Source organism: Chroicocephalus ridibundus, chromosome 12 (genome assembly GCF_963924245.1).
Source record: "Chroicocephalus ridibundus chromosome 12, bChrRid1.1, whole genome shotgun sequence".
NCBI classification, from domain to species: domain Eukaryota; kingdom Metazoa; phylum Chordata; class Aves; order Charadriiformes; family Laridae; genus Chroicocephalus; species Chroicocephalus ridibundus.
In genome coordinates, this window is record NC_086295.1 from 16,821,403 (window position 1) to 16,831,901 (window position 10,499).

Consider the following 10,499-nt stretch of genomic DNA (forward strand, 5'->3'; position numbering starts at 1 on the left):
CTAGAGAAATTTCTAAGTCCCCGAGGAAGCGCTCGGTGTAATCGAAGCCTTACCCAAAGGCGTCCCTATGGGGGGGAAGAGAGGCTCAGCCCGTCGACTGATCCCGGAAATCAGCGGTGGAATTCTTCGCGATGGTGTCTTCCCTGACATCCCCTCTCTCTTGGGCTATTTTTATATTATTTTTTTATCTTCAAAGTGGAGTTTGAGTGACTTTAGTCATACGTACTTTTATTATGATCAATGTATTCAAGGAGGAGTGTTCACACCTCGGGGGCGGATAGCCTCCGGGATGGAGGTGTGTTTTGGTACATTGTGGTGAGCAAAGTTCGCACCAAAGGGCAGCATTTCATCAACGTTTGACGAAATGTTGGCTCGGGTAGCGTGTAGGCCGCTTATCAGTTCCGTAGTACCATCTCGTCCCCATATCTGCTATTCGTCACAAGGGAAGGCCACGGAACAAGCGTGTTCCGTTCCATCCCTCGTGTAGTTTCGCAAACAAGCTTGTACGGGGAATCACAGATGCTGCATTCTTCGTGTGCTGGCTGCGGCTGTATTCTACCTCAGAAGCCTCTTGATTTTATGACTTTTCTTAATGTGTGAACAATGCTGTATTTTTGTATTCTTGGCCAATTTAGTAATTATTCCACATAATCCACCCCGTGACTACAGTCACTCAAGCTCCACGATAATCAATACTGATGGGGAATATCACATGTCCTCTTATGGCGAGGGATATCAAGTGCAAATACTTCTTGTGGGGTGATTAAGCGAGTTAAGCGTTTCATCATAATCCAAAGTCTAGCATACAAAACAATTGTCAAATCAAAGCACAATACAGTGAGTACTAGTAGAACAACAACAGGATGGAGCATCTTGTTAAAAGGTCCTGTAGCTGTTGGTGACCATCCAAAGAGGGTGTCCCACCATTCATGTCCTCCGTCTCTCTTGACCCTTTCCAGTACGTGGTGTATTTCTTCAACATCACGATGGACAGTAATCAGAGTTCTTTGTCCATTTTCTTGGGCCTCTTTCAACAATCGCTTCAATTCATCGTGTTGTAGCAACTTCTTCACTAGTGAGAGATTCATTCCGATAGGGGTAGGCAGCAAATCTCGAATCAATGTGTAATTAGATTGTAGCAATTGGAAAGACGTAACAGGAGCTGAATAACTGAAGTCACATCCAATGATGTTAGTAAAGTTAGAAACACAAAGATTTGAGTGATTACTTCTATCTACTGCTATGTCATCTACGAATACGAGAGTACAGGGAGACCTCATGCAAACACACCCTTTCCCAATATACACAAGCACAGTTTCTGGGGTTTCATCAGGTTGTATCTCAAAATGACAAACATTCTGGTTGGTGTCAAGACAAATGTCTTGTGCCTTGAGAGTATTACTCTCACAAATGAATCCTTGTTGATCTCGTGAAATGCATGCTTCAACATCAACAGTTTGCCATTTGTTCTCGTTTTGTTGTGCCCACACTCTATGCTCTACCGGATGGAGTATGGCTCCATGGTGATTCAACCCCAGTGCGATGATTGGGTATATGGTGTATACTGAGGCATTGCGTATCGTTAAGACAAAAGCTGTGGCTTTGCTCTCAGTGGGATCATAGGTGAAATTAACCAGATACCACCAGGATTGAAATTTCCTCTCAAACTCAATTGCATTATCCCATATTACTTTTCGAATTTCGGTGGGCAAGGTGCCTTCTTCACCTTCCCTTATAATTGCGGCTGTCATAGATTGCATCCACAGTTGGGCTTGGATACAACTAAGGGCCAAGGAAACATTGTTTTGGGTTGTACCAAGTGCATTTGTGATCAGCTGATGGTCTTTTTCACCGGTTTCTTCCCACTGAGGCAATATATTCGATAAAAGCCATTGGTGATTTCCCAATGCTGATAGAGAGGACTGTAGAGGATGTTTTAATTTGTCTAGATCACTAGTAGTTGTGACTAGTTTGTTTGCAAGTATCTCAGCATCTATACTATTTAAGACTCCCAGTCCTGTTCCCAAGATACCAGTCACATCTGTCTTCAGTCGTTGTGAGGTGGCAACAGTTCGCCGGCCTAACCGTGCTGACCATCCTGCATAAGATGTACTCAGGAATGGTGAGCAGGTGGGTTTGATCGCAGAGATATTAATCTGCATTGACAATTCTACTCGTTTGAGGGAATATGTTGGGTTAAACAGTATTTGTTGTTGACCTGTGTGTTTAATGGCATAAGGGCCAATGTTAAAGGTGTAAGGAGTTAGACTAATGGAGGGCTGAGTAGCTACACCCTTGAAAGTTTGTGGGGGTGTAGGTTTTGGGTTCATTTCAACAGGTTCAGATGTATTTGAGTCAATCATAAATTCAAATAACAATTCCGTGCCCCTGTAGCCCTAAATACAATATACTACGATAGGTTTGATAAAGGTGAAGTTGTGCCAGCAATCTGAGTTTGGCTCTATAATTTTGTAACAATCAGTGTTGTATTTGTCCGGTTTAGTAGAGTCTACATGGATGGTTTCAATTACAGTTGGTCTATGGTGAGCAGACCCATTGATTACTCGGCAGCTAATTTGTATTTTCTTTCCTGGGGCGGCTTCAAGCTTAGCCATTTGGAGTGAGTCTTTCCAACTCCATTTATGTCTGGAATATACTTCACTTCCTTGTATAACCAGAGTGGAGAGATTTAAATCCCTTATGTTTTCTAGTGTCTCAGTGCTTGCAGTGTATCGTGACAGTGCATTATCCCAAAGCTCATCATCAAGGGGCAGATTCTTAAGTCCGCTCAATGAGGTGTCATTGTCAGGGGTTTCAGATAGTGGCAGTGGAACCAGAGTAGTCTGTGGAGTTGAGTCAGGTTCGACTATATCTATGCTTTGATCTATCTCATGTTTTGAAAACACCTCATTTTCATGTAGGACTACAGTGGCCAGGCTCAATTTTCCTTTTCCTGTTCCTGCCATCGCATTGTGTTTTACATAAGCTTGAGACCACGGCCATTCTGGGTCTCTTTGACTACAAACAACAGGGAGTAAAAAGATAAAACTGAATAGCATCAATTCCATCTGCCAATTCGTCATTCTAAAATTTAGGCCTCCAGGTGGCCATACATAACCAAAATAATATTATTGCCAGGATCAATGTCAGGATTCCCTGGAGACACTCGAGGTTAGCGTAGGCCAATGCGTCTGTCCACGTACAGTTCTTCCAAGGTTCCTGTAAGACACAAAGGAAAAGAAAATCTGCTCGGTCTCATTTGACCGAGGGGGTTAAAAAGAGGGTGAGATCCACCGGGTGCTGATCCGGTGTATCTTCCCTGAACAGTCTTTGGCTTCCCATGCTTGGGGGTTTTTGGGAGTAGCTAGCACCATTGGTACTGTGCCAATTTGAGGCGTTTTCACTAACACAGGTTGCCCAGGGTGAAATTGTCCTAGGTATATTCGTGGTTCATTGGGAACTTTTGGAGTGATGATATCAGCAGATACACAGAAAGCTTTCATTTTAGGACAGCCATCTCCACTCCATCTGTTATTTAATTGATAGATGGCATCATCCAATCGCAAATGCCAACCAGGTTCATGAGTTTTTGCAAAACGCTTAACCAATCCATTGGCGCGTTCAACAATGCCATTAGCCTGAGGATAATAGGGAGTATGAAATACCCATCGAATCCCTTCTTCTTTGGCCCAATCTTGTACCACTCTAGCGGTGAAGTGTGAACTGTTATCACTTTGGATTTCCTCAGGAAGGGGAAGTGTGCTGAACCACCCTTGTAGGCCTTTCACTGTGTTGTCCCCAGTAGCTGATTTGAAGCTGGTGGCCATAGTGAGGCCAGAGATAATCTCCACTCCGACTAGGACGTATCTTTTCTCAGCTGATGATCTCAAGGGCCCAATATAATCAATTTGCCATGAATGCCACAATGTTTTCTTGTCCCGAATGTGTAAAAAATCATGCTCTGTTCTCTCCTTATCTGCTCTGCTCGTTGCAATGCTCGCACCAGGGACAGTAAACCCTTCTCAAGGTCTGAATATCTGCTCTCAGTATCATTAAAGGAGTGAGAGCTAAATTCTAATGGTCTCTCCGGTCCTGCTGGTCCCTTTTGCCATAAGTTACAATGAGAACCATGTTCGCTGAACCCCCATTCTACATGGACAGGGTCAGTTGGATGTATGGGGCCAAGTTGTTGGAATAACCTTAGCTCTTTTATTAGCAATTCTAGTGCATTAGTATGTTGTTCAGTCCACTCCCAGGATTTACCTTTTTTGAGCAAACAATAAAGGGGGCGAGCAATGATGGAAAAGCCAGGGATGTGTTTACGCCAATAACTTAAAGTTCCCAGAACTTGCTGTAACTCCTTCGTGCTGGAAGGATTCTGTCCATGTTCTATTTTTTTCAGGGTATCCTGAGGGACAGAAGCAGCTCCCTTAATCCACCAGACCCCCAGGAATTTAACTTCCTGTGCGGGTCCCTGACATTTTGAGTCTGGAATTTCCAATCCCAAATCTGATAATGTTTTTCGGATGTTTTGCATCATGTCTTGTACACTTTCTTGGCTCTCTCCCCCTATTAAGATGTCGTCAATATATTGGTATACTGTACATCCCTGTGAAACAGGAATCTCTGATAGCACTTTAGCTAAAGCATTAGGAGCAATGGTGGGGGAATGTTTGTATCCTTGTGGAAGTCGGTTAAAGGTATATTGGACTCCTTTCCACATGAATGCAAACCGCGCTTTGTCCTGCTCAAGGAGGGGAATCATAAAAAACATGTCTTTAACATCTAAGGCAGCCATCCAAGGATGGGCAGCTCCTTTTATCATTGTCACAATTTCCGCGATATTCGGAACCGCAGCGGTCAGGGGTGCAGTGTTGGCGTTTAACTTTCGGTAATCTACTGTGAAACGCCATTGCCCGCTTGGTTTCTTTACTGGCCACACCGGTGAATTATAAGGCGAGTGAGTCCTCTTAATGATGTTTCTTTTTTCTAAATCTGATACCACCCCGTCTGCTCCTGCAAGTGCAGCTGCAGGCAGTGGGTACTGTCGGACGTTGGTAATTTTAGAGGGAGGCAAAGGTATAGATGTTTCTAATAGGCCCAGTTTAACTGTGTCTAATCCTTTTTTGCGTCCTGCAAAACTCCACACAGTTCCATCCGGGAATTTCCACATTCGCCCACGCAGCACGTCAAATCCTAGGAGGTTAGTATGTGAGGCACCCACTAACACTTCTGCCCTAGTCATTCGCTGCTCTCCCGGCAACCAGAGGTTAATTTTTGCAGTGGGGCGTGTTTTTACCACACCATCAATTCCTGTGAAGTTGACTCTGCGTCGGGTGGGATTTATACCTAGAAGTTTGCCCAGCACCATCCTAATTTGCCCAGCACCATCCTAAGCACTGTAGCACCTCTGTGCTGACAGTTCCTTGTGAGACTGAGTGCAGAAGGCCTTTGGGGCAAGAAGGGCCATTTTGCAACATGCAGCGTATTAACCGGGACCCTCCTGTGATCCCATGGTTATTGGATTGGACATTCATAGCCGTCTCCCCAGACAGCTTGCAGGGCCTTGGATTCATTCACTGCAGAAGGCAAAAGTAATTGTGGGAGTCGTAGTCTGGACTTTCAAAGTCTGTTTTAGCCCAAGAAGAACTTGTGCAAGGCTTGTATCCAACGTATGAAAGAGGAGAGAGAGAACTAAGAGGCAGGAAGCTGTTGCCAGTACCTGAACGTTTTGGAAACGTTCTGTGATGTCTGGAAGCTTGATTTACTTTCTCAATGAGGAACGTTTCATCCATGACAAAGAGCGATGCAGCTCTAGTCAGGAAATGCCGGTGGTGTTTAGGTGTAGGTCCAAAGCCGTTGGAAATCATTCCAACTGCCGTATCTGGGACACAGTATGTGCTCCTGGTTTTGGAAAGGAGAATGTTTTTACATTGACAACTTGTTTGTCTTTCCCCTTCTCACAGACTGAAGGACTTAGTGGCACTCGAAGACAAACACTGCGTGTTACAGCATGAGTTGGTAGTTGCGAGAGAGGCGCTGGAGGAATCGCACCTTGAGAGGGATGTGCTGAAGGAAGAGAAGCATGAGCTTAGAGTGGCCCTGGAGAAGGTATGGCCACCTTGTGATAGCAAGACCAGCACAGATGCTTTTTTCGTGTCAGTAGATGCCAGGGAACGTGCTGTTCTCCTCCTTGGGAAATGGTGATGAGACCACGCAGGCTCCTTGGGGTAGTTTGTGGGCACGTGCTTATTGGGAGCGCTGACCTGGGAGTATGTCAGCGAGACGCAGGGGATGTGGAGTTGCTGCTCTCCTCTTCTTCAGAGTAAGTCTTGCTGTATTTGATTTCCTCTGTGCTTCTGTGATTGCAGCTGGAGCAAGAGAATGAGGCTCTGTTGTGTAAAGTGGATGAGATGGAGAGAGCAAAGATCTCTGCCCAGGAGAAGCTGAGCTTGTGTGAAAGAACAAAGAGCGAGCTCTGTGCAGAGAAAGGCCACCTGGAGCAGCTGCTGAAGAAAGCAGAGGAGCAACAAGAGGAGCTGCGGGTAGAGCTGGGGGTCCTGGCAGAGGAGAAGGAAGAAGCCCAAGAGAAACTCCTTGAGGTGAGACCAAAGACCTGGTGCTTCTGGGTGGGCATGTGGCTGCTTGGCTGGGTGAAGCTGTGCGTGTTGGCCTCCTTTTTGGCTTCTGGTAAGTTGCAGAGAGAGGACTGCATCCACGACTCTACTGTTCTCCCGCGTGGCAAAAGCAGCAAACTGTGTAGCTCTGGAGCCTTTGTCTGGGGCAAAAGCCAGGGCTGCACGCAAGGACTCTCACTGCATTTTGTCCCGCTTCCAGGTTTCCCGCCAGCAAGAGTCGTCTCGCAGTGGCCTGGAGCAGTTGCGCCAGGAGTCCTCTCGCCAAGGGCACGCGCTGGCCGAGGTGTGCGCAGAGAAGGAGTTGCTGGTGCGGGAGAAGGCTGCCCTGGAGGTGCGACTGGCAGCCCTGGAGCGGGAGAGACAAGGCCTTTCGGAGCAGCTGGCAGAGGCCAGGTAAGGGCAGGGAGGAGACCCTGGGCAGGACGTTCTTTAATGTCTGTAATGGTAAAGGTGACAGTGGTTCCACGGGGATTGATTGCATCCTGCGTGCTTTTCACATGTTTTCGCTTCCATGGACAGAAAATGGAAGAATTTCAAGCAAAAAAAAAAAAGTCTACCTTGATTTGAAGGTTATTTTTCTGACAGCTAAAGCTGGCAAAGCTCTCCTGAGCGTTGGGCTCATGTTTCTGCCCCCTTACGTGTTCCTCTGTGACGTCCACAGCAAGCCGAGTGGGCTCTGAACGGAGCCATAATTAAACCACGCAGACGTTTCCCAGAACGTGAAGTTTCTCTCGGGTCTTGGATTCTTGTTCTGTGCATTTGAACATCGATCTTTCCTTGTCACGTAGTTTGAGGTGGGATCTTCAGAATTGACGGCTGTTGCTTATGGAGGTTGTGAGCAGGACGCTGCCCTTCGGGAGAAGCCAGAGGCTCCTGCAGAAAATGTGGAGGGCCTTCTGTTTCTAAGCTAACTGGTGTTAGTGTGGTGCAGGAGCTAGAGCTGGTGACACCAGCAGCAGGGAACCCTCTCTTGAATTCTCGCCAGCCTTCAGGGGTTCCTGCCCATCACTGATGTCTGTTAAAATGGACATAGTTACTTTGGCCTGCCAGAGACTGGTGTAATCGGAACTGTGTGCTTGTTCTCCTTCTTGAAGATACGTCCTCCGTTGTCCATCCAAGTTTTGCTTGCTGGCACAGGCTTGGTGGGCGCAGCTACCCGTGTGTCGTGGATCAGACCCCAGCAAGTGAAGATTTGGCTATTGCAGTCCAATTCGGCTAGGCTTTCTGTGTGCTGCCAGGTGACAAGGGAAGCCTGGCCATCCCCTGGCAGGGGCCCGCATTGCTATTTGGAAGGGCAGCAATAGGCTCTCTGTGTAGGAGTTTCCACGCGAGCCTTTTTCCGTAGGCAGGGGTAGGGATCTTGCACCGCTTCTTCCTGGAACAACTCCCCGTGGGTGTCAGGAGCAAGCAGCTCCTTTCTCTCTGTATTCACGATTTGCAGGTCAGGGAAGGAGACCCTGGAATGCAGCCTGTTGGAGGCTCAGCAGCACTTGTCTGAGCTGGAGATCAGCAGGAGTCATCTCGAAACCCAGCTCCACGCGGTGGCGCAGGCCAAGGAGGTGATCCAAGGTGAGAGCCTCCCGTTTCTGGTGACCCCGTGCCTGGGGAAGGTGGTATGAAAGCAGCTCTCTGTCCGCAGTGCTTCTGAGGAGTGAAGGAGCTGGAGACAGACCCCTCCTCCACGGAAACTCAAAGGGCGTAAGGTCAGTAAAGTCAGAGCCGCTGTTTGTGCAGACTCTGACTCTTGCCATTTGTCGTGTTTGCAGGGGAAGTGAAGTGCCTTCAGTGGGAGCTGGAAGCGGAGAGGTCTCTCCTGAAGCGGGAACGGCAAAACATGGCGCAAGAGCTCCTGCAGAAAGAACAGCAGCATACCGACACCCTCAAAGTTCGGGAGGCCGACCACCAAGGGGAGATAAACAAGCTGCTGCAAGACATGGTAGGAAACACTATGCTTCTGAATGCTTCAAGCCAGCTTTGTGGGCTGGCTTGAGGAGAAGAACAGCCTGAGCGTGGGAAATGGCAGCAATGGTCTGTCCCGGGCGACACGGTGCCGGGCCAGGCAGCAGAGCCAGTGGCTCGTCCTGGAAGGAGCGTGGAGACCCCCAGGACTCTGGTGGGACGGTAAATGCAGGCACGGGTTGCGTGTGGGCGTAAGAGGAGTTCAACAGAAGGTTGGGTGGTCCCCAGCCAAAGCACGGCAGCAAAGGGCTGGGATCTTCCCAGCCTCCCGCCCGCCATGGAGTAGACTCCTAACGCTGCTGCCAGCTGCAGGCGGGGGAACTTTGTTCCTTCCTTTCTGTCCTTTGGCGGCTGACAGAGGTGTTGGAGCAGACGGAACAGGCCCCTTGTTGCTGGTACTGGCGTTCGCGGCCTGTCTTGTGAGGAGGGCACGAGGGTCTGGTCCCTTTCTGACCCTGCAGTCCGTCTGCACCTTTTCCTTGATGAAAAGGGAGCCGAGCTGTGACAATGGAGGCTGTGAGCCTACGCTGTTCTGAGGAGCTTGGCCGAGACTTCATTAAAGGGCTGAATGGTTTGGGTTGGAAGAGACCTTAAAGATCTTCTAGTTCTACCCCCATGCCAGTGGGACACCTCCCACTAGACCAGGTTGCTCCAAGCCCCGTCCAACCTGGCCTTGAGCACCTCCAGGGATGGGGCAGCCACAGCTTCTCTGGGCAGCCTGGGCCAGGGGCTCACCCCCCTCACAGCAAAGAATTTCTTCCTAATATCTCATCTCAGTCTCCCTTCTTTCAGTCTAAAACCGTTCCCCCTGAGCCCCTTTAGGGACTGGAAGGGGCTCTAAGGTCTCCCCGGGGCCTGCTCTTCTCCGGGCTGAACCCCCCCAGCTCTCTCAGCCTGTCCTCACGGCAGAGGGGCTCCAGCCCTCCCAGCGTGTCTGTGGCCTCCTCTGTCCCCGCTCCAACAGGTCCGTGTGCTGATATTCATGGCCCCAGAGCTGGAGGCAGCACTGCAGGGGTTCTCCCCAGAGCAGAGCAGAGCAGAGGGGCAGAATCCCCTCCCTCGCTGTGCTGGCCACGCTACTGGGGATGCAGCCCAGGATACGGGGGGCTTTCTGGGCTGCAAGTGCACGTTGCCGGCTCTCATCGACCATCACCCCCAAGTCCTTCTGCTCAGGGCTCTCTCAATCCATTCTCTGCCCAGCCTGTGTTTGTGCTTGGGCCGAGAAGAAAATGTTTGCTAGTAATTCACCATTCAGCTGCTCAAACGCTTTCCGTCAAGCCCAGAACTAATGAAAGAACTACGCAGCTTGCCGTTAAAATGAATGCGAGTCCAAGAGCTGTGCGTGGGTGGTTGGTTCTCTCCTATCTAGGCAAGATGAAGCAATGTGTGGCGGTTGGGATTTGGCCTGGAAAGGGCACAGTTGACCAAGCGAATGTACTAAACGTAGTCGAATGTTGTAAGGATGGCTGAACAGCAGCGACACTGATGGTGCTTAGAGGATGCTTTCAGAGATGGAGCCTCCTGAGGTCCAGCTTTCCCAGGGTATTAGAGAGAATGGAAATGGTACCGTTGGCTGGTGAGGTTGAAGGCTTCATTGCGCTTTCAGGGTGTTCTTTTGGCGCAGGGATTTCTCCGAGGTGATGTGGAGGAGGGCCCCTGGGAAGGGAGAGTGTTGTTTTGGGCTGTGGGCCGGGAGGAGGAGGAGAAGGGACGTAGCACTGTCCTCTCCTCCATGGTCACTCTCCGCGATGTGTTGACTCTGGCCCTTCTCTCCTTTCTGTGGCACCACTCCCATCATCTGCTCTCTGAATGCCCAGCAGGCGATTGCAGAAGGGCAGCGGCTGTCCTGGCTCTCGGAGAAGAGACTCCTGTCGCAGCGGCTGGAACGTCTGCAGCGAGCAG